A 24542-nucleotide genomic window follows, 5' to 3' on the forward strand; every position below is an offset into this window, starting at 1 on the left:
AAGTTTACAACTTGAGACCCCACAAATTAATGACCCTCCCAAAAATCATGGAACACATCTCTAAATTCCAAATGTAATTTTTAATGTGAACAAAAAGAAAAATTAACAAAAACATGAGAAACAATTAAACATTAGCTAAATTTAAATAATGCAATGTCTTATATCTCCTGTGCTTCCAACTTAAATCTATATACCTCAATACAGCAGTCAAATATATTTTCAAAGGAATAGAAACATGATCCACAAGATAACTTTTATTGACAAATGTATACCCTCTTTAAGCTAAATGCTTTCGTATATCTTAATTTTAATCTCTTAAAAATATAATAAAGCCATCCATTTCAGTTTTAGGAAAGAGTGTGTGTGTGTGTGTACACAAACACACACACAAACATACTGCTCAAAAAATAAAGGGAACAGAAAATAAGACATCCTACTATTAAATACAGTACATTGTGTATATATATATATATATATATCAGTGTTCCATTATAGAAGTATCACTGCATCTGAAGCACTTAGGAGAATTTACAATAATTTAAAATACCAACAAGTCTACATTAGTTATGTTAGTATTACTAGTATTTTCACTACGCACTTTCAAGTTTCTAAAGTTTATTATTTCTTTTTTTTGCAATTGTTGAATTGTTATTTAATATCCAGGGTAATGAATATTTGTTTTACAGAAAACTGTTTCAAACATTTCAACATCTAATTATTGTCTTAAGACCACAGATCTGCATTGGAACACACAATGTTGTTTGTACTCAATTTTCACACCATAACACCTTGATTTAAAAAAAGTTCGTCATTTCTTTGAATTTATACACACGAACCCAAGATTAAAACAGACAAAACTTTTCGTGTCTCACCTGTATCTATGCCAAAGTCCCTCTCTGTCTCTGTCTGTCTGTCTGTCTGTCTGTCTGTCTCTCTCTCTCTCTCTCTCTCACACACACACACACACACAGAGTACATATACTGTATATACCAGTAGCCCTGTAGCAAATAGTTATTTGAACAAATACACTTATTTATTTTTATGTATGCTAGAATTACGGTATATCTTAATTTTCTCCCGTGAGCTTAAGGCAATGTACATAGAACTCATTTTCTATTTTTCTCTCTACAATTCTGAATAAGATTGGTGCTGCACCTGTTGCTCTGCGGGTTCCTCTGCGGGTACTCCTCGCCCGATGCTTCTGTTGCAACTGGCTGGAACATCGGGTTGCGGAGTGTCCAGTTCCCGTTCCACGGGGGAATCCAGGGACTCCAGGGAGAGTCAGAGCCACACCCAAAGAGGACCCCAGAGAAGTCGAGGGCTGCGCACCACACAGAGGGTCCTTGAAACTCAATTTTTGCAAGCCACATATACCCAATAAATTCAAGAAACAGGGACCACGTGGATTTCAGAAAGGCATATTTAATGCTATTTAAGGAGGAAAATAATATTAAAATCTTCCCCAGGCTATCCTATAGCAAGTGAATTAAAGTCTCGTTGAAATGTTTCCTCCTCGCAGCCCACCTCTCAATTATGCTGCCTCTTTAAACTGCTACTGAACTTTTTCTCTCATCCCTGCTTCCCACCATCTCTCACACCTAATGTGCTTACATGGCTGACTGGTGCCATCAGACTGATGTTAATTCTTGGTAATCACATATAGAGAGCCCTTTGTCCACAGTCTGGCCCTTCAGATTTTCTAATAGGACACTCATTGTCATAGTAAACAAGCCCACCCACCTTGCTGGTGGTCATCTTTCTCTTTCCTTCCACCTTTTGCAGTATTATGATTTCTAAGGGGTGCAAACCTAGGTCTCGCCAACCATAGACCAACATCTAGTCTGGCAGGCTGGGCATGTCCTGAGTTCTGTCAACTAAGCAATGCATACTGGAAAGGCACAGAAGACTTTTCTGCCCTGGTGCCCACAATTTGGAACATTCTCCATCTGGAGATTATATTGGTCCCAATCGTCCTGTACTTTCATAAAGTCTTGAAGGCCTGGCTTTGGGTTCAGGTCTAAGGCCCCCAATAGGTGAAGAGACTTGTCTCCTGGCTATGTGGATAATACTTAAGTTTTCTCAGCAGCTGTGCATTATCTTGAGTGCTCATAGTTTCCTGGTTGAACTTATGGTTAGGTCTGTCCATGTGCTGTGAAATTAAGGATTTTTTGCCATGTCTTCTGACCGCTATTTGGCATGAGTACCCTAGACCAAGTCCAGTCCAAAACCACTAGAAAATTTCTAGAAGCCGGGCATTCAGACAAAACAGTCATCAACAGGCACACAGGGATAAATAAATCTACGTATCCATTCAAAAGAGGCAATCAAAAAGCCAAAAAGGAAACAAAAAGACCTAAACATCTCTTCACCAGCAATCAACGCTCAGATGAGCAGAGATTAACAAATAAAAGTAACACTAGACCAACAATCAAGAACTAAATAATACCCCCATCAAGGAACTACCAACTTAGACAAGCAGGCTAACAGTAAACAATAGCCTAATCAAAGAACCAGTGAAACCATTTGCACCAATGCTGGAAGTGCAAGTCACTAGTATATAAAAATGAGAGCAATCCCCACCCCCTTTCTAGCACTGATGTCACTGGTGGTAATGAAACATCTACAAGAAAACAACCGCATTCAGAGAGCATTGAGGACTCCACAATTATATTAAGGTAAAGGTAAACGTTCCCCCTCACATGCGTGCTAGTCGTTTCCAACTCTAGGGGCCGGTGCTCATCTCCGTTTCAAAGCTGAAGAGCCAGCGCTTGTCCGAGGTGGTCATGTGGCCGGCATGACTAGACGCCAAAGGCGCACGGAACGCTGTTACCTTCCCACCGTAGTGGTCCCTATTTTTCTACTTGCATTTTTACGTGCTTTCGAACTGCTAGGTTGGCAGAAGCTTGGACAAGTAACAGGCGCTCAACTGTTACGCGGCACTCGGGATTCGACCCGCCAAAGTGCCGACCTTCTGATCGACAAGCTCAGCATCCTAACCCACTGAGCCACCGCGTCACTTACAATTATATTACATTAGCTTTATTTAGCAATAGCAATAGCATTTACACTTATATGCCACCCCATAGTGCTTTATAGCACCCTCTGGGCGGTTTACAATGTAAGCATTATTTGTATACTGCCCCCAACAATCTGGGTTCTCTTTTACCAACCTTGGAAGGATGGAAGCTAAGTCACCCTTGAGCCCCATCACAATTGAACTCAAGGCTGTGGGAAGAGTTTGCCTGAAATACTGCACTTTAACCACTGTGCCACCAGGGATTAAACGTATGTAAATATTATTTAAATAATGTTTAAATGTTACCAAGATCTATCTGAAAGACAGCACTGCATTCTATATCATTTTTACAGGCTTACAAGAAATAATTCTTGAATGCTCTGGCTCAAATGGAAAGTATCTTCTCTCAATCAATTTTCTTCCAATCATGACTTCTTCTCATTTCAGAGGCCCATAATCACTGAAATGTGAGGCTCCAATAAATGAACCAATACTGCTTTATTTTTATGTATCTTCATGAAACTTCATATGTATCATTTCCACTTCTGAAGCCCTCTAGCCTTTGAATGTCAAAAAAGTAATATTGTGCAGAATGCCTCCTACATATTCCAGAATCCTACTTTTAATGGCTCTGCTTTCATTTGTTGATTTTTCACCTACATTTCGGCATTCCAAGTATAAATGTTATTCTGTCTTTCAGTATTTTTAAAACAGTATGGCTTCTTTCAAGAGATAATACTACTAAACATAAATATGAAACATTTCTTATCAAATCAGAGTCAACATGAAACACAACGAGGTATCAGATTTACAGTACTTGAATATTTTTTCACGCGTTCCCGCTAAATATGCACTTGCTGTAATAAAACTGCAGAAAGTAAGTTGCGTTACAAAATAAAGCCATTTTGATATAGTGATTAAGGCATCAGGCTAGAAACTGTGAGGTCGTGAGTTCTAGTCCCACCTAGAACCGGTCAGCTGGCTGACCTTGGCCCACGCACATTCTCTCAATCCTAGGAAGGAGACAATGACAAACCATTTCTGAAAAACCTTGCCAAGAAAACTTTAGGGACTAATCTAATCCAGGCAGTCACTAGAAGTCAAAAACAGAATTGAAAGCACCACTATACTGTATATCTGTATATCATACCTATATAAAAATTAGTGCGTGCAGGAAGCTTGATATATTCAAAAACGTTAAACTCCTAAATACTGTCCTAGCAATCTGAATAAGTATAGTTGAGAATTACATCAATTTTCATAAGATGCTAATGTAGCAACTCCAATATTATTTTATTAGGCTGTACAGATATTTTGTGTACACATCATCCAACAAAGGGAATAGTCCATGCTCAAATCCAGGCAATGTGTTTGGTTTGTATGTGGCCTAAAAAATATGTGTGTTTTATCCAGGCTTGAACCAAGAATACACAAAGGAGAGAAAGGAGAAAAAGTAACGGTAGTAATGACAACCCATACCCGAACAGATAGAAAGGAGAAGAAAGCATTCAGAAGGTTGTGGGTTAGGTATGCTATGCTTGAATTCAAGCACTGCAATGGTGGCTCAGGAGAAGGAAGATATTGTCAAGGCTGTGGCGAGGAACAGGTGGGACAATCAATTATGCTGTACTGGAATTCAAGCATGGAAACTAAGCAAAGGTGGTGGGAGAGGTACAAAAGCCATCTAAACACAGCAAGGAGAAAGGGGTGATGTGCATCAGTCTTGTGCTAATTGCCCTGTTAAGACTCTTCTGGGTTTTGACTCAGCTGAAATCTGGAACCACCAAATGCCCTGGCTTTTAGTTTCCTGGACTGTGACCCAGCTGGAACGCCTGGCTTCACAGTGTATTTCTTCTGTACACGAATAAGCATATTTCCCACGGACAAACTTATTATTTTAACTTCAATTCAATAATTCTTAATTTAGCAAACGTTCGTTCTGTGGCGCTTTTGTGCAATTACCAAAGAACACTATAGTAGTTACTGTTCATCTACGGTATATCCATCAACAGTCTCTCATCCCTGTGGATAAATGGTCTCAGAAACCTCTGGAGTAGCGTAACGATCCATCGGAACTACCTGCCAGATCAGCTATATCCAAATCAAAAGGTGACAAGGTATTTTATCATTATGCTTTATATCCACACGACCTTAAAGAGTAAACTGTCTCTCTGAAAGAGCAGCTTATTTATAGCATTTTTATCCTGCTCTTCGGGCAGAAGTGCTCTCAGAGAAGCTTATATAAAAATCAATGGGGGGAAAAAACCTAATTCCTACCAACAGGGATATTATTTTAAGAAACATGACACAAAAAAGAAAAGAAATGAGGGAGAAGGAGAAAAATAACAAATTCAGGTTACAAAGGGAAATGTTAGTTCTTAAACAATACCCAGCTGCTTATATAGTTCAGGGAGAGGCCAAGCCTGAGGGAGGTGCTTATATCTGTAAGCCTGGAGAAATCTTTCCTTTCCCAGGTGATTTCTCTCCCTCTGCAACTAAAGCCGTTACAGCTGCTATGTACTATAACAAGTGGATGTTGTTTCAATCTTGACAAATAAACCACTAATATACGTGTGTTTTTCCTGTCAGGATTTGCCACATTAATAGTTTCACTGTACCACTACCAGGTGTGGCACAAAAATGTAGCAATGAGTAGAATTCTCTGTCTTGGATTAATCCTCCAGGACAAAATGAGATTTAATGTGGAGCAAAGCGAAGTTTTGCAGACAGGGTTACAATGCCAAGACTGGTTATGTTTACGGCTGACCTCTCGGCAGATATGGTGCATCCAGCCTTGCCCTTCTAGATCTCTTTGATACCTCTTTGATGACCTGGTATTTAACGCTGGGAGTTGCCCTTGAAGAATACTCAGAAGCTTCAACTGGCGCAGAATGTGTTCTTGCACAATCTTGGGAGGCTTTGAAGTTTGCCCATATAACACTACTAGCATTATTTCTGGGTAGAGTTCAAGATTCTGGTTATTACTCTGAAAGACTTACGTGGCATGAACCTGGCTACTTGCAGGTCTGTTTCTCTGGAGGTTTCTGCACATTCTTTCGAATCTAACAGAGAAGATGCCCACCAAGTCCTGTCTCTTAAATAGTGTGATCTTCAGATAGGTTTATCACCATGCAGATTTACTGTAATTATCATTGTTTTCAGGAGAAATTCCAGAGATGTTTTCTCCACAAAAATGAACAGATGAGGATTTCTAAAACATTCTCAATGATAAAGTATACATATGAACCTATTTATTTTTATGCTAATTACATATTTAATAATGTGAAGCTTCGTTCTACTGATTCAATTTTTACTTGGGGCCCAACAGTTGCTGGACAGCATACAAATTTAATGAATCAATTTAATAAATAATCCATTGGTTTATTCCAATTCTGAGCTAAAGTTTATCAAATTCTGATGTCACTATATTTCCCAGATTTGTAAAATTTTTATTAAATCATTTGACCATATCAAATATATAAAATGGATACAAAAACACAAGTTGATACGAAGAAAACAATAGGACATGTTTATTTTCGAGACAAGGATAAAATGGTGCCTAAAGCTTTTGCCAGCTTTCATACACAATTTTCAAGTATGGTGAGCATTTAATTAGTTCAGGTAGAGAACAAGATTTAAAGGTTACAGTAATTTTTATTTTAACTATACAAATAATTGGCAGGGTTTTATTAGTAGTAATTGGTCTAGAAAAATTGTGTTCTCATTCACCAAAGATTATCACTGCAACTTTTTCAAAGTTGTTGACAATTTCTGTTCTTACATTCTAAGAACTCAGAAAATCTTAGCTTCTTCGCAGCTAGCTGATTTAAAACAAGAATTGTATTGAATTAAGTATGTCCAAACTTCAACCTATTTTCATTGTAACATTTTCTAAATGCGTGTTATTGATATATACATACTAAAATTTTCTGAAATCTGATTCATAACCAGATAATGCAGACAGAAGCAGAATTTGAAAGCTTACTGAATTATCTTGGAATGTTTCCTAGCCATAGAGACTGAATCATATGTTTGTGCAGTTGTATAATTTCGTCCCAGAACAGCTTGAGCATAAATCCATGGTTTCTGCTTTCATATAATTTGCAATATGAAATATTCCAATGTTCATTATTCAGAAAAATACTTTTTTCATAAGAACAGCTAAATAAGCCCTAAGGTGCTCCATCTCAAGATACAGCTGAGATGATTATGTCCTAAGGCTACTGCTGTTGGGAGTGAAGAAAAGAAAGCTACTAATATTTTCACTAAGGAAAAGGATATCTTCCATGTTCCTCGAAGCTAAACATTGACCTAGGTTCAATCCATGACCTTTGCCATTAATTCTGTATGTAAGATTTGGTTCCTTGCACTCTTCTTCACAGCTGGTTATGTCAGGCATGAAAGAAGTGAAACAATTATTGTACAGACTGTAAATAATTACTGCCGCATTAACTTACAAGAAAAGAAATGTAATTCCATTCTTGGAATACCAAAGAGTATATTGTATTCTTTCCTGAAACAAAGCATAGTGCTTCAAATACCAAACAGTATTTGAAAGTGAGTTCCCCTGTGTGCAACAGGATATTCTGAGGTAAGGAAGGATTAAATATTATAAAGAATCAGTGTAGACATTTTAAATTCTGAGTTGCTAGCTTTATACTGGTAGAAGCTTATTTATATTTGCCGTTCCTCCAAACAGAATACATATTTAAAATGTTATGTAGTTTTCATATAACTGTTTTTCCTAATTTTATGTATAATACCATGTTTTCACAGTCTTTCTATTGTTTTTATGACTTTGAGTAGAAATGGATTTACTGTTTATATCCCGTCTTTCTCTTAAGACAAGCAAATAAAATTAAAAATAAAGTAAAATAGGAACTGTGGTGGAATGTACTCTGGATTCCCAGGAGGGAGTGACTGCATTCCAGAGGATCAAGAGAGAGCGAAGTTTAGATAGTTTGGTTGGGAGAAAGAGAGTTAAGATAGCTCTTCTATAGAAGTCTCAGAGTGTATCTTTAACGATGATGTAGTTGCTTTAATTTGGCAAGGTTTCTATCAATAGATGAGAAACAATAAAGGAAACTGCTTAGAAATAACTCTGCATGTCTTTCTTGTTATTTGGAACCTGAGCAAATCACAAATAGTAACCAATATCAGTCTTTTATGAGGACATGTGTAGTCATATTCCTGGGCACAATTAACAGCTTACCTCATATTCTGAATCAAGAAAAGCTCCCAGATAAGCTTTTAAGGAAACCCTTACACAGACTGAGTTATAGTAACCTAACCCAACCATGATAAAACCGTATTTGTAAAGAAACTAGTAGTAATAAGAGGTAAGGAGGAAACCAAGAAAAAAGCACGTAAGAAAATTAAGATAGAATAGTAACAATGCGAGCTTTTCAATTTCTTTCTAAGTCTAAAAGAAAGCACGGCAAAGATTACAATTTGACTCCTAACAGCTGGAGTAGCATTTGTAAGAGATAGTCATTCATGCCTGACATTGAGCCCTTGTTTGTTTATCATCGATATTTCCCTTTTCGTCATAAATAGGGCAGTGGAATGATGTCCTCCACAGGGCTGACCCCATCGGGCAGAGGCAGTTCCAATGAAATGTTTACAAAATCTCCCTTCAAAGTATGTGGTGGCAGATGGTCTGAAAGTAAAGAAAGGTAAAATCCTTCTTCAAAGAAATGCTGGAGATGGTGACCCAACACTAGGAGAGGCTTCTGTTTTTTTTACAATGGTATCAAGACGAAAACTTGGGAATTCTACCAGCATCTCTACAGGTATCCCATTCAAAAAGTTTATCTCTGATGTACAGCTTTAAAACTAAGCTCTCCTAAAGGGAGACAAGGAACCTTTGAAGTCTAAATCAGTACCAGGGCACAGACTAAACAGTTTACTGATATCCAACTAGGATTCCATCCAGAGCATAGGATGCTTTTCTTTCTGAAAACCACAAATATATATATCCCTTATTGAAAACTGGTCTTTGTTCAATTAGCTTACAGTAAGAATTACCTCCCCTTCATGGATTACTGCCTTGTCGTGGCGAAGGGGCTTGCGTAATTCAATGAAGCTATGAGCTATGCCGTGCAGGGCTACCCAAGACGGACAGGTCATAGTCGAGAGTTCTGACAAAACGTGATCCACTGGAGAAGGAAATGGCAACCCACTCCAGTATCTTTGCCATGAAAACCCTATGGACAGTACCAAAAGGCAAAACGATATGACGCTGGAAGATGAGCCCCTCAGGTCGGAAGGCGTCCAATATGCTACTGGGGAAGAGCAGAGGGCTAGTACTAGTAGCGCCAGAAAGAATGAAGCGACTGGGCCAAAGCCGAAAGGACGCTCAGCTGTGGATGTGTCTGGTGGTGAAAGGAAAGTCCGATGCTGTAAAGATTTTTTCTCCATAGGAACCTGGAATGTAAGATCCATGAATCGAGGAAAGCTGGACGTGGTCAAACAAGAGATGACAAGACTGAACATCGACATCTTAGGTATCAGCGAACTAAAATGGACAGGAATGGGTGAATTTAATTCAGATGATCATCAGGTATACTACTGCGGACAAGAATCCCTCAGAAGAAATGGAGTAGCCTTCATAGTCAATAAAAGAGTAGGAAAAGCAATACTGGGATACAATCCTCAAAATGACAGAATGATCTCAGTTCGAATCCAAGGCAAACCATTCAATATCACAGTAGTCCAAGTCTATGCCCCAACCACCAGTGCTGAAGAGGATGAAATTGACCGGTTCTACGAAGCCCTACAGCACCTTATAGAACTAACACCAAAAAATGATGTCCTTATCATCATGGGGGATTGGAATGCTAAAGTAGGAAGCCAAAAGATAACTGGAATAACAGGCAAGTTTGGCCTTGGAGTACAAAATGAAGCAGGGCACAGGCTGATAGAATTTTGTCAAGAGAATACGATGGTCATAGCAAACACTCTTTTCCAACAACCCAAGAGACGGCTCTACACATGGACATCACCAGACGGTCAACACAGAAATCAGATTGACTATATGCTTTGCAGCCAAAGATGGAGAAGCTCTATACAGTCAGTAAAAACAAGACCAGGAGCTGACTGTGGCTCAGACCATGAGCTTCTCCTTGCAAAGTTTAGGCTCAAACTGAAGAAAGTAGGGAAAAGCACTAGGCCACTCAGGTATGAATTAAATCATATCCCTGTTGAATATACAGTAGAAGTGACAAATAGATTTAAGGAATTAGATCTGATAGACAGAGTGCCTGAAGAACTATGGACAGAGGTTCGTGACATTGTACAACAGGTAGCAACCAAAACCATCCCAAAGAAAAAGAAATGCAAGAAAGCAAAATGGCTGTCTGAGGAAGCTTTGCAAATAGCTGAGGAAAGGAGGGAAGCGAAAGGCAAGGGAGAAAAACATAGATATGCCCAATTGAATGCAGAATTCCAGAGAATAGCTAGAAGAGATAAGAATGCCTTCTTAAATGAACAGTGCAAAGAAATAGAAGAAAACAATAGAATAGGGAGGACAGAGATCTTTTCAAGAAAATTGGAGAGATGAAGGGAACGTTTAATGCAAAAATGGGCATGATAAAGGACCAAAATGGCAGGGACCTAACAGAGGCAGAAGAGATTAAGAAGAGGTGGCAAAATTACACAGAAGAACTATACAAGAATGAGCTTAACGTCCCTGATAATCACAATGAGGTGGTCACTGACCTCGAGCCAGACATCCTAGAATGTGAAGTGAAGTGGGCCTTAGGAAAGCTGAGCAACAACAAAGCTAGTGGAGGTGACAGTATTCCAGCTGAGCTATTCAAAATCTTAAAAGACAGTGCAGTAAAAGTGCTACACTCTATTTGCCAGCAAATTTGGAAAACTCAACAGTGGCCACAGGATTGGAAAAGATCAGTTTACATTCCAATTCCAAAGAAAGGCAGTGCCAAAGAATGTTCAAACTATCGCACCATTGCACTCATTTCTCATGCTAGTAAAGTCATGCTTAAAATCCTACAAGCTAGACTTCAGCAGTATGTGGATCGAGAACTACCAGAAGTACAGGCAGGATTTCGAAGAGGCAGAGGAACTAGAGATCAAATTGCCAACATACGCTGGATCATGGAGAAAGCTAGGGAGTTCCAGAAAAACATCTACTTCTGCTTCATTGACTATGCTAAAGCCTTTGATTGTGTGGATCATAACAAACTGTGGCAAGTTCTTAAAGAGATGGGAGTACCAGACCATCTTATTTGTCTCTTGAGAAACCTATATGCGGGTCAAGAAGCAACAGTGAGAACTGGACACGGAACCACTGATTGGTTCAAAATTGGGAAAGGAGTCCGGCAAGGCTGTATACTGTCGCCCTGCCTATTTAACTTATATGCAGAGCACATCATGAGAAAGGCAGGGCTAGATGAATCAAAAGTTGGAATTAAGATTGCCGGAAGAAATATCAACAACCTAAGATACGCAGATGATACCACTCTAATGGCAGAAAGTGAAGAAGAACTAAAGAGTCTCTTGTTGCGAGTGAAGAAGGAGAGTGCAAAAGTTGGGTTGAAACTAAACATTAAGAAAACCAAGATCATGGCATCTGGCCCTCTCAATTCCTGGCAAATAGATGGAGAAGAAATGGAAGTAGTGACAGATTTTATTTTCCTGGGCTCCAAGATCACTGCAGATGGGGACTGTAGCCAAGAAATTAAAAGACGCTTGCTCCTGGGGAGAAAAGCCATGGCAAATCTAGACAGCACACTAAAAAGCAGAGACATCACCCTGTCAACAAAAGTGCGTATAGTCAAGGCTATGGTCTTCCCAGTTGCAATGTATGGCAGTGAAAGTTGGACCATAAGAAAGGCTGAGCGCCAAAGAATTGAGGCCTTTGAACTGTGGTGCTGGAGAAGACTCCTGCGAGTCCCTTGGACTGCAAGGCGATCAAACCGGTCAGTCCTAGAGGAGATCAATCCTGACTGCTCTTTAGAAGGCCAGATCCTGAAGCTAAAACTCAAATACTTTGGCCACCTAATGAGAAGGAAGGACTCACTGGAGAAGAGCCTAATGCTGGGAAAGATCGAGGGCAATAGAAGAAGGGGACGACAGAGAATGAGGTGGCTGGATGGAGTCACTGAAGCAGTAGGCATGAGCTTAAATGGACTCCAGAAGATGGTAGAGGACAGGAAGGCCTGGAGGAACGTTGTCCATAGGGTCGCGATGGGTCGGACACGACTTCGCAGCTAACAACAACAACAAGAATTACCTCAATTTAGATGAAGGTCCAGCAGCTCTCACATGTAAATTTTCCTTCGTATTGCTGTTTTTTCTTAAACAGTGTTTTCTCATTTTGTAAAAACTACTATATTTTATTTTGTTATGGGATTATTAATATTCATGAACAGCTGTGAAGGAAATCAAAGGGAATCAGCTGATAATTAAAGGGAAAAATGGCTAAATAAATAATTTTCCTGGACAGGGTTTTAGTTTACTGCCACCGAAGAAACTGGTACAAACCTTAGAAACCAAAATAGTTATAAAAAAGTCCTGAACAGCTTGAGGTCAGGATACCAGGGAAAAAAAAATGTTCCCTACATAGATCTGGAATACCATCCCCTAAAAAATAAAGTATACACTGACTGTTCTAGAATCTAAACCTATGCCAAAATAATTTTATTCACCTTGGCATCTATCTGAAATTCCGGCATGAGGCAACAGAACGAATTATTACTATTGTTATATCTGCTTTTTAGTGTTGTCATATTATTTTATTTATATTTATGTGCAATTCTAATTCAATATCCTTCTCAATACTGCATGACCAGTAATATACAATTTACATTAAAATATACTAGACAACCCTTGCCCCATTGAATCATCATTTCAGAAATATTTCCTTACCTAAATGACCAAAGACAGGCAAAAAAGTAGCAGGAGTAACTTCCAATTTCCCCTTTGAATTTCTTTGCAGAAAGTTGGAAGGGGTGTGTGTGCACAGATGGGCCGCACATGTCAGGAAGGTTGCCTAGGGGTACCCGAGTGTGTGTAAGAGGTTTCGTAAGAGCCAAGGATGGCACACGGGAGAGCGTGGAGGGCACACAGGGGGGCAGGCGGCACAGGTCAAGGGTGCGTGAGAGATGACATATAGATCAGAAAGCAGAAAGGGTATGCAGGGGTGCACTGAAGATGCCACACAGGTCAGGGAGAATACACAGGGATAATGCAGGTCAGGAAAGGTCCACATGTGTATGTTCAAGAGGTATCACACAGATCAAGGAGGGGACAGGGGGTAGTGTGGGCTAGGAAGGTGCACAATATTCCCTCCCTCCCTCTTCCTCCTTCCTTCCCCAGAAGACAGGTAAGCAACTACTGTTGGGCAGGGAAGGAAAAAAGGAAATTTGTGAGTGTTTGGGAAACATCAGGAGAAAATTAAAAATGATCATGTTATTGCAGCAGCCTAAGAGCACTGAAGCCACAACTTTCCCAAATTTCATTCCCTCAGGAAGAATGAATCCTGACGTTCTGTAAGTCAGCCTATTTGAGGTACCTTTGTTGACAGTTTTTGCCTATGATGCACCGCTTCTCCCAGTTTAAGATTATGGACCTGATAGTTTTAGTACTGCATAGATACAATAATTCCTACGTATTGTTACTATTGTTCATCTAGCCAAATCTCAAAAATATTTTTCAAAGATCCAGGTCAAAGCGAGCTTCAAAATATTCACCATAGTATACTGCATATTGTAATTTAACTTTAATAAATATTATCTAAATCAGAGAATCATCTACCAAGTTTAATTACTTCAATAGAACATTAACTACACTGTTCTTCCTAAAAATCAAGTAAAAATTGATTCCTCAAAATTTTGGCCTTTGTTTTATGATCTCGTTTCTAAAACAAAACAAAAAAAAAAAGGATTTAAATATTTTGATAGCAATGTAATTGCGTGCTGTTCAGATCAAATAAGACCATAAGAGCAATTGTCCCCAAAATAGAACACATTCTCTCATGTATAAGAAGCATTCAGAGTTAAAATTTTATTTCGTTCAAACTCTAGGTTCTCTTTACTTAACTCCCAAATTTATTCTATAATGGAAAGGTATCCTAATTAGTTATGGAATAATTTCAATTACTTTAGAAGGCCAAAGATTGTTTACACTGGCTGGACAACAATTCCAGAAGGCACTGAAATGCTGTTTCTTCCACTTACCCATTCTACGATAAGTACCTCTTTCACCCACAGACATCTCTACTGGGACAGGTAATTTTTCCAAGCAAACATTTGCATGGTGAATATGCTGTTGTCTATAACCATAACAAGAGGGCTGTGATTCTATTACATCTTTTGTGACAAAGAAAATAGCTAGTTTGGATTTGCTGTCTTCTTAGAGCTACACAGATAACATGGTGAAACCAAATCACTATTGTTTCTCCAAGTTGTAAAAATTTTATCTGGAATTCTGGGCAAGCCAGTACAAGCTTGACTACACAGCAAGTTTAGCATAACCTAAACTTTTTTTTTTTTTTTTTGCCGGCTCCGAAGATGGCGGACGCGCTGGGGAGAGCTCCGTAGCCCCCAACAGTAAGGCGTCCCCCCAGGAGCCCCCCAGGGACGTCAATGGACCCCTGGGGTGGGGCAAAAATTTCGGGCAAATGAGCTGGGTAATTATGCCGCCCGCTGCCTCCCGAAACAACTGCAGGGGTGCCAGGACATCCCTGCCCCGCCGCCTGGGCCGCTGGCGACCGTTATAAACGGAGCCAGCACCCTCCGCCCTGCCTCTGCCGCTTGTCAACTGCCGAGCAAGGGCGGCGCCTCCGCCGATCAGCTGTGCGGCGGAGGCCCCGGCGGAAGGATGGCAGCGGCTGCGGCGACGATTTTCAAGCCCCCAGGCTGGTCGTTGATCCAGGGAGCCTGGCAACGGCGATGGCGGTGGCGGCGGGGCGGCTCCAGGCCCCCCCCTGGCCATCCAGGAGGGGCCGGAGGCTCTGCTCTGCCCCGGCCCCCCCATCGGCTCCCGGGTGACGGCGGCGTCTCCAGGTTATCAGCGGAGACGCCGCGGACCAGCTGGACCAGCTGGGTGGCGGAGGCGGCGCCGGAGGTGAGAGACCCGCCCCTGGACCACGACAGCCGTCGCAGCCATCCTGGAGGGGCCGGAGGCTCTGCTCTGCCCCGGCCCCCTGACCGGCTCCCAGGGACGGCGGCGTCACCGGACTATCCACGGAGACGCCGCGGACCAGCTGGGTGGCGGAGGCGGCGGCATCGGCGTCGAGAGGCCCGCCCCTGGACCACGACAGCCCTGGACCACGGCAGCCCTCGCAGCCATACAAGAGGGGCCGAAGGCTCTGCTCTGCCCGTGACCGGCTCCAGGGTGGCGGCGGCATCTTCGGCGGTGAGAGCCCAGCGAGCCCTGGTCTGCGGTCTCCTCCGATGCCGATCACCGGGCAAGGGCGGCGTCTCCACAGATCAGCTGTGCGGCGGAGGCGCCGCCAACGAAACCAACAGCAGCAGCAACGGGCAGCGGCGGCGTCTCCGAGGATCAGAGGAAGCGCCGCGGATCAGCTGGGCGGTGGAAGAGGCGGCAGCGAAGACGACCGCGGCCGGGACTGCTTCTCCAGGCCTAGTCGTTCGCCACCCAGGGGCCTTGACAGCGGCGGTAGCACGGAGGGCGTGGCATCTTCGACCCGCCCCCTGTACCGCTACGGCCGTTGCAACAATCCTCAAGGAGACGCCGCAGACCAGCTTTACAACGGTAGCGGCAGCAACGAAGACATGGGCGGTGAGGCAGCTGCTCTGGGCCCTGGTCGACCGCCCTCTGAGGGGCCTTGACAGAGGCCCTGACAGAGACGCCAGTAACAGCGGTGCGGCGTCTCGAACACCGTGGGCTGCCCCTGGACGGCGGTGCCTCCGAAAGATTCACACCAAAGGAGACGCTGGACAATGGAGGCGACGGCCCGAGCCACCTCCTTGAGACACCTTGATCGGAGACGGCAACACCAGGGGCATGACACCAGGGACTCCCGTACCTCTGGGAGGCCACGCTCTGGACGGTTCTCAACCAATAGGGGCCATGGAACTGCGGCCGGGAACAACGCCCAGAGGATCAGGGAGGGAACTGTTTGGGGCGGCTGAACCACCGGAGCTGACGCCAATTAATGGATCCCTCCATCCTGCCTTCTGCCCACTCTCACCCATCTTTGCCCATTCTCTCCCCACAGGACATAACGGGCCTGGGTGCTAGCCACAGTGGCAGAGTGGCTGGGCCTTACACCTGCTACCCCATAGAGGTGAGAGCTCTATGGGGTATGCCTCACCCAGAGTACGTTCTGGACCACCTCCGGAAGCAGAGACACAACCCATCGTGAGAGGATGAGGAGTGGCCTGCTTCTGGGGGTTCGCCCGGCCAAGTGGCAGTGGCAGGGCGACGATCCAGATACGCACCTACCCGACTCGACCCTCCTGCAAATTCACCATCCAGGGGACAGCCTTCCCGGAACCACCTGTGACTATGCTCGTTCAATACTCTAGCATAGCACTGCACGCCCTCAGGGGTTCCCCACTCTCCTGGGTGCGACCCGCCTGCATCACATCCAATCTTGATGACGGGCCCAACCACTGGGCCTCTGAGAGATGGCCAGGCAGGGTCAGGGGCCTCCAGCATAAGCCCAACAAGAGGCCCCTGATTAAGTTCTTAGTTAAGTTTTTTGTGGGGTAGGGAGGGGGGAGGGAGAAGACTATGGTTGCGCGGGAAAGGCACGCCTTCCAGCCACCATAACGCATGCCAGGCCCACGGCCGTTCGCGACGGCGTACAACGAGGACCAGTCGCCGATAACACCTAGTGGCGTACTGACAAACGTCCCATCCCTAGGATGGTGGGGAATGGCAGAAGGTGCACAGACAGAGGGCCGTATCGTCACCGGGAGTGTCATCTCCGCCCTGTACAGGCGGTGAGACGCTCCGACCCTCTGTTCTCCCCCGGAGGACCCGGGAGCAAAGGTGCGCACCCTCCCATGCTAAGGCTGGTCTACCTGAATGCAAGGTCCGCAGCTAACAAAGCTCACCTCATTCGTGACCTAGTGGAGAGTGAGCATGCGGACCTGGCCTGCATCACGGAAACCTGGCTGGGCCCAGAGGGGGGTGTTCCTCTGGTTGACCTCTGCCCGCCAGGTTTCCAGGTACTGCACCAGCCCCGGGCTCATGGGAGGGGCGGGGGAGTGGCAGTTATCATCAGGGAATCCCTTAGCCCGCGAGAGACCACCGTCCCTCAGATGGTCGGGTGTGAGTCTCTCCTACTGAGATTCGGTCCAGGGGCGCAGTTGGGTCTGCTGCTGGCGTACCTACCACCTAATCGTGCAGCGGCGGCCCTACCCGAGCTACTCGATGTCCTCTCAGGGTTGGTGGTTGAATTCCCAAGACTCATGGTCTTGGGCGACTTTAATCTACCGTCCCTGGGAGGATCGTCCGAACTGGCTCGGGAGTTCATGGCTTCCATGACGGCCATGGACCTGTTGCAAATAATTTCTGGGCCGACTCATGAGAGAGGCCACAACCCAGACTTGATGTTCTTGTCTGGACGGTGGCGTGATGATGTCGGTGGGGGTGCCACAACTATTACGCCCCTGTCATGGACCGATCACCACCTCCTGCGGCTAGACTTCCCCCTTGCCACCCCCCACCGTGGGTGCACGGTGCCAGTCAGATGGTACCGCCCTAGGCGCCTAATGGACCCTGATAAGTTCCAGGCAGCGCTTAGGGACTCGCATGCACCCCCTGCTCACAGCTCGGCGGAAGCCTTAGTGGAAGCCTGGGAAAAGGCAGCCACGGAGGCTCTGGACCGAGTTGTACCCTTGCGGCCTCTGACCCGGCGCAGATCCCAGCGAGCCCCATGGTTCACCGAGGAGCTCCGGGAGATGAAGCGTCGGAGACGGGGCCTAGAGAGCCGTTGGAGGGCCAGTCGATCCGAATCCGACCGATTGCGACTAAGAATCCTCACCAGGTCTTATCTCGCTGCGATAAGGGTGGCAAAATCCAACTACTTTTCCACCCTCATCGCGTCCGCAGATAATCGCCCGGCTGCCTTGTTCAGGGTGACTCGCTCCCTATTAAACCAAGAGGTGAGGGAGGAACCCTTGCAGGGTCGAGCCGAGGAATTTGGTCAATATCTGCTGGATAAAATCGCTCGGATTCGAACTGGTCTGGACTCCAACTGGGCTGAGATGGAAGAACAAGACATGGACAGTCTTGTCGACGTCATCTGGGAAGAATTTGATCCTGTAACTCCTAAGGAAGTGGACAGGATTATGAGAAGGTTGAGCTCCTCCACATGCTTACTGGACCCGTGCCCTTCCTGGCTGGCCTATGCAGCTCGAGAGGCGACACGAGGCTGGTTCCTAGCGGTCATTTCTGCTTCTCTGAGTGAGGGTCACTTCCCCACCACCTTGAAGGAGGCGGTGGTGAGACCTCTCCTCAAGAAGCCCACCTTGGACCCATCCTCTTTGAATAACTTTCGTCCAGTCTCCAATCTTCGCTTCCTTGCGAAGGTTGTTGAGAGCGTGGTGGCGCACCAACTTCCTCAGATCCTGGATGAAGCGGTTTATCTAGACCCGTACCAATCGGGTTTCAGGCCGGGCTACAGCACGGAGACGGCATTGGTCGCTCTGATGAATGATCTCTGGAGAGCCCGGGACAGGGGCCATTCCTCTGTCCTAGTCTTATTAGACCTCTCGGCGGCTTTCGATACCATCGACCATGGTATCTTGCTGCGACGCCTCAGGGGACTGGGAGTGGGAGGCACGGTTCTGCGTTGGTTCTCCTCCTTTCTCCAGGGTCGCTCGCAGTCGGTGCTGACAGGGGGACAGAGGTCGACCCCGAGGCCTCTCGCTTGCGGAGTCCCTCAGGGGTCGGTCCTCTCGCCTCTCCTGTTCAACATCTACATGAAACCGCTGGGTGAGATCATTCGCAGTTTTGGAGTAGGGTACCATCAGTATGCTGATGACACCCAGCTTTTTATCTCAACTCCTAACAATATCAGTGATGCCCTAGACGTGATGTCCCGCTGCCTGAAAGCGGTCCGGGAATGGATGGGGAGAAACAGGCTTCAACTGAACCCGGACAAGACTGAATGGCTGTACGTACCGGCAAGCCAGGAGATTCAGAACGTCCCACTGCTTAACATTGGGGACAAGTTACTTCCCCCTGCTGATAGGGCCCGCAACCTGGGTGTCCTCCTAGACTCGCAGCTCTCCCTGGAAGACCACATTGGAGCTGTGACCAAGGGGGCCTTCTCCCGGGTTCGACTAGTTCGCCAACTACGGCCTTATCTAGACCTGGATTCCTTACGTACAGTCACCCATGCCCTTGTGACATCTCGCCTAGACTATTGTAACGCTCTCTACATGGGGCTGCCCTTGAGATCCACTCGGAAGCTTCAACTGGTGCAAAGTGCGGCGGCACGGACACTCTTGGGAGCCTCCCGATACTCCCATATCACACCTCTCCTCCGTGCGCTGCACTGGCTTCCGGTTGCCTTCCGTGTGAAGTTCAAGGTGCTAACAATGACATTCAAAGCCCTACATGGCATGGGTCCGGACTACCTACGGGAGCACCTTCTGCCGATGTCAGCACCCCACCGTCCTGTGCGCTCCCACAGAGAGGGCCTCCTCAGGGTGCCACCGCTCAAGGAATGTCGGCTGGTGGCCCCCAGGGGGAGGGCATTCTCAGTGGGTGCGCCAGCCCTCTGGAACACCTTACCTACCGAAATCCGGATGGCCCCTGACCTCCGTACCTTCCGTCGCGACTTAAAAACTTTTTTGTTCCAGCAGGCTGGCCTGGCATGATAGCGTTAATTGGGGTCCCAGTTTGTGTTCATTAGTGTTTCTTATTATTTTATTGTTCGGTCTGTATACTTCGTCCTTCCTCTGTACACCGCCCCGAGTCCCTCGGGAGAAGGGCGGTTTATAAAAACTAATAAATAAATAAATAAATAAATAAATAACCTGCAAAAGCACTTATTATTTCCCAGTTTTTGAAAACATGGAGTAATATATTTCACATACTGTGTCTCATAGGAGAAGCCGCTGATTAATATTTATGTTCTTTGATCTTTGAAATACATATTTCCAAAGGAAATAATTGTAACACAGGGTAGCGATGGTTAAGAATGTTACATATCTCAAAGATAACTGCTAATTGTATTGTAACTTTTCTTGGCTGTGTGTCAGGCAAAGAGCTGCAATCTAGTATTGGCTTCTTCCTGATTTAACCATTCAGTCACATCTTCAATACTGCAGTAATTATCATAGATAACTAATGAGATTTCCCTCTATAGTTTTTCCTCTGTATTTTTTTATTTTTCTTTTCCAAACAGATAGATTTATTATTATATTGTAGAGCATCAATGCAGCTACTAAATAGGTAGTCCTCAACTTATAACAGTTTATTTAATGACCAAAGTTACAATGACATTGAAAAAAGTGGCTTATGGCCGTTTTTCACACGTAGACAGTTGCAGCATCCCCATGGTCATTTGATCAGACACTTGGCAATTGACTAATATCTGTGACAGTTGCAGAGTCTCAAGGTCATGTGATCACCTTTTGCAACCTTCTGACAACCTTCTAACAAGCGAAGTTAATGGGATAGCCAGATTTACAACTGCAGTGATTCACTTAACAAATGTGGGAAGAAAGGTCGTAAATTGGAGCAAAATTCACTTAAGAACTGTCTCACTTAGCAACAGAAACTTTAGGCTCCATTGTGGTTGTATATTGAGGATTACCTGTATATATGTTCTAGATTCTATACGGATAAGCAAGTATCTTGCTTTGACTATTTTATAACCAAAGACTACCAAACACAGTAAGTTTTGATATGGTAATCACACCTCAAATAAAAGACCTGTTCAAATACAAATCTATTGCCTCTTAATGTAAATTCCTTTCTCTCAATTACAATTCCTAGTGTAGAGAGCCAACCCTGATTTTGGCAAAGAATTCTATCATTCCATTTGTTTGTGTTTCCTTGACAATCTTTCAATCTGAAAGTTACAATAAACTTTTACTGCCAATTTCTTCACATTTTAAACATGACTACTATTTAATAAGCCAAACTGATCAGTAGAAAAAATACTTCAGTTTGTACTTCTCGGCATTGAACAAGTTTTACCTTTTCTGTTTAATGTGCATAAAATAAGTCAAATATTTCATACTGATGGAAGACAAAAGTGATTTTTGTCCTTGATGTGGAAGACTGTTAATTTGGAAGACTGTTTTAATTTTAAAAATAGTCAGAAATCTTAATGGTTATTGTGAGAACTTGCAAATGAAGGTGTATGTTACATACTAATATGCAATGTATTAGTATATTAAAGTATTGAAAGTATAAAGTGTAAAATCAAGATTTGTAAACTTACCTCATACATTTTAATTCATAAAGAATATGCCAATTTTTGAGTATTATCCATTTCTGTATTCATGCAATTTTTTTAAATGAATTGGAGTCATCAAGGTTAATAATTTTATTATGGTCAATAAGTAGTAGATAAATGTTTTTAGTTTCTTAATGCAGGTGATATCAAACATCTAATTTTCATCTGAGCTCATGATTACAGGTACATTTTATCTACTGTTTGTAACAAAACAAAATTCCATAGGTGCATAGTTGAATTGCATTAATGAACATAAGATATGCATGACTGAGCATACTCACTGAAAAGGTCCTTTCATCCAATGAAAAATATACTTATTCCAAGTATTGGAATTCCCTAAGAAAATCATCCAATGGCCATTTCAGCTGTTGGGCAAATTTGTAAAATATAGATTTAGAGATCAAAACCTATTAAATGTAAAAACAATTTTAAGAGCCAATTATATTTAAGTACTGGTCAATGCATGATAATTAATTCCAAGTTAACATAACTGCTATATAGTGAATTATTTTTTTTCACCTCAAAGTAGATGCTCTGACTCCTTCAAAACCTTATTACTTACCCACAGTTTCCCAATATTTTCTTAATGGAAAGATAGCTTTAAACTAAAATTGGAAGCATATTTAACTATTAAGAAAATTACTTTTATGTTCTTGTTAGGCAAAACAGTCCATGGCAATAGCTCATACAAAAGACTCATCGGTTAGTTTCCTTAGAGCAGGGGTAGGGAACCTTGGCTCTTTTATGACTTGTAGACTTCAACTCCCAGAATTCCTGAGTCAGCATGGCTGGTTCAGGAATTCTGGGTATTGAAATCCATAAGTCAAAGAGCCAAGGTTCCCTACCCCTGCCTTAGAGATTGGGGCATTTTTGCTGGGGGGGTTTTGTTATTATTTGGGTTATTATTTGGAGAGCCAGTTTGGTCTAGTGTTTAAGGTACCAGGGTAGAAAGCAAGAGAGTTGTCTGTAAAAATGATAAAGGCAACAAACAAACAAACACATATTATATGATATTTTATACAAAGATGAAACCCAATTACCATTCCTAGCAGAATTCAAATGAAAAGAAACAAAATCAAATAGAAGGTAAATCATACGTGATACATATATTTTGGATGCCCAACTGCAATTCTTGTTCTAGTGATTTCCTCATCCACTTCCAAAATTTAATTAAAAAAAACCCTGTGAAAATTACACTAAGGTATTCTTTTTAATGTTTCAACTGCTTATCAAGAAGCAATGTTTCTAATATAATGTTTAGAATAAAAAAAGGGCACTAAGATGTTAAATCTCCAGAACAGCATTATAAACTTTATGCGAGCCATCAAGAAAAAGAAAATTCTGGCACCTTAAATATGATTCAATTGAGATCCAACTTTGATCCATGATACGGTGCTCTAAAGGGTCCTAGTGGACACTTCCTTAGCTTTTGGTTTTCACTCAATCATGATTTGCTGAAATATTAAGATTAGCTACAGCTCCTCAAGTTTTCAAATGACACTCCATATAGCCATTTTAAATATGGATTGCAAAAGCCTAATCTTAACCTAAAAGAAGAAAGCAGTATTCTAGGGAAGCATCCCGAAGAAACTATCTGCTCTTGAAACATTTCTATTCCTACAGGCAGAATTCAATTTAAACATTCTGCATATACACAATTCTGATGCACAGCTTTATCCTACTACACTAATTCCCATGGTCTTCTTCCTGTTGCTTTCCAATGTTGAATTTTAAATTATAAGTTCCTCAAGACAAGCCTGCATTTTTACTGATTCCGTAAACATATTCTATAGTACAGCAGCATTTAAAGCCATCAGATTGTTAAGTATAACTTCAGATGATCTAGGGGTACACAATAAAATGTTGACTCTAAGAATTTAAGTAAGCAACATAAAAAACTTCAAAAATGCTATACACTAACCTCAGTATCTGATGGCATTCACCATGCATATTGTTCTATTGTTCTGAAAACCATGCAAACCACCATAAAGTTTACATTGTGTACTAAAATAGCACACCTGTAGCCAACTATCACAAAGATAAATTCCCTTCACTGAAATTTGCATTGGGTAATAAGAGTTTAATGTGCTGACATCACAATGCTCTTTTATGACATTCATATCTTTTTGCTCTTTCAGGACACACCAAATATTCAGTAGTCAGAACTAGGTCTATTAAACAATTCAAGAAACGTGCCACTAACTGAAGTTAATTGTAATAAAACTCCCCTTAGTATGGCATACATTTTTTAGACTATAGCACAATTGCATTAGATGAGTGAAATGCCTATCTTAAAAGAGTATAATCTTTCTTTGATTAGGAGCCGCAGGTGACAAACAGACGTAACAGGATCAGCAATGTAACTGCAACTTTAGTAACTTTATGTTGTGTCAAGTTGCTGGTCTTACTCAGAATTTAAGACTAAACTCCATAAAGTCAGATATAAGGATTAATTCCAATTCAATACTTTTCACATTAGTGTCTTGCTCCAGGACAGAACAGTAGTTGCTCATGTCATCATTTGTTTTAATCTGATAACACTATTAGCAATATTGCATAATGCACCCCTTTCCATTTTATTAAAAATGTGTCTGTATGTTAAAATAGAAAAGATGATCATTATCAAATATATAGAAGTCACAGGCCTAAATATTAAGTCATTAGATATTTAATCCTGATTTACTGTATAATCCATAATTATACAATTATTGAGGTTATTACATGTTAAATCAAAATACAGTTGTTTGGCTTACAGTATTATATGAATCAAGATTAAATATTTCAGATGAGAATTTTTCCTAATCATTCTAACTACTTGTCCTCAATTGTTCCCTATATTTGACTTGCTTTTTCTTTTTTGTCTATGAGTTCTCTACTATTCTATATCAGCATCTGGGACACCCTATAAAAGTTTTGGATCACAGCTCCTGTCATCCTCAAATCAAGCTGAAAGTTACAATCTAACAGAAACATAGCCACAAGTTTATATCTGTCATGAAGGATAAATGTATGTCTATTACAAGCAGCAGCAGTAGCAGCAATGGTCTTTCCATTGTTAAAACTGAACACTGTGAAAGAGGGAAAGAAGATAAAACACCTTTATATTATGA

At 42.6% G+C, this 24542-nt stretch overlaps 1 protein-coding gene across 2 annotated transcripts in view; it reads right to left on the minus strand.

Moving 5' to 3' along the window:
* The window catches only part of TLK1 (tousled like kinase 1), a 93500-nt gene that overhangs the window by 54900 nt on the left and 14058 nt on the right, over positions 1 to 24542 (minus strand). Inside the window, exon 1 of one of the 2 annotated variants that reach the window (XM_083379501.1) lies at positions 1157 to 2642. The exons of the other annotated variant lie outside the window; for it this stretch is intronic. The gene's annotated coding sequence lies outside the window, so the exon portion shown is untranslated. Of the gene's footprint in view, positions 1 to 1156; positions 2643 to 24542 lie in introns of those variants that run through there. 2 annotated transcript variants of the gene reach the window in all.

The sequence above is a fragment of the Vipera ursinii genome (assembly GCF_947247035.1).
Source record: "Vipera ursinii genome assembly, chromosome: 1".
Classification (NCBI taxonomy): Eukaryota; Metazoa; Chordata; class Lepidosauria; order Squamata; family Viperidae; genus Vipera; species Vipera ursinii.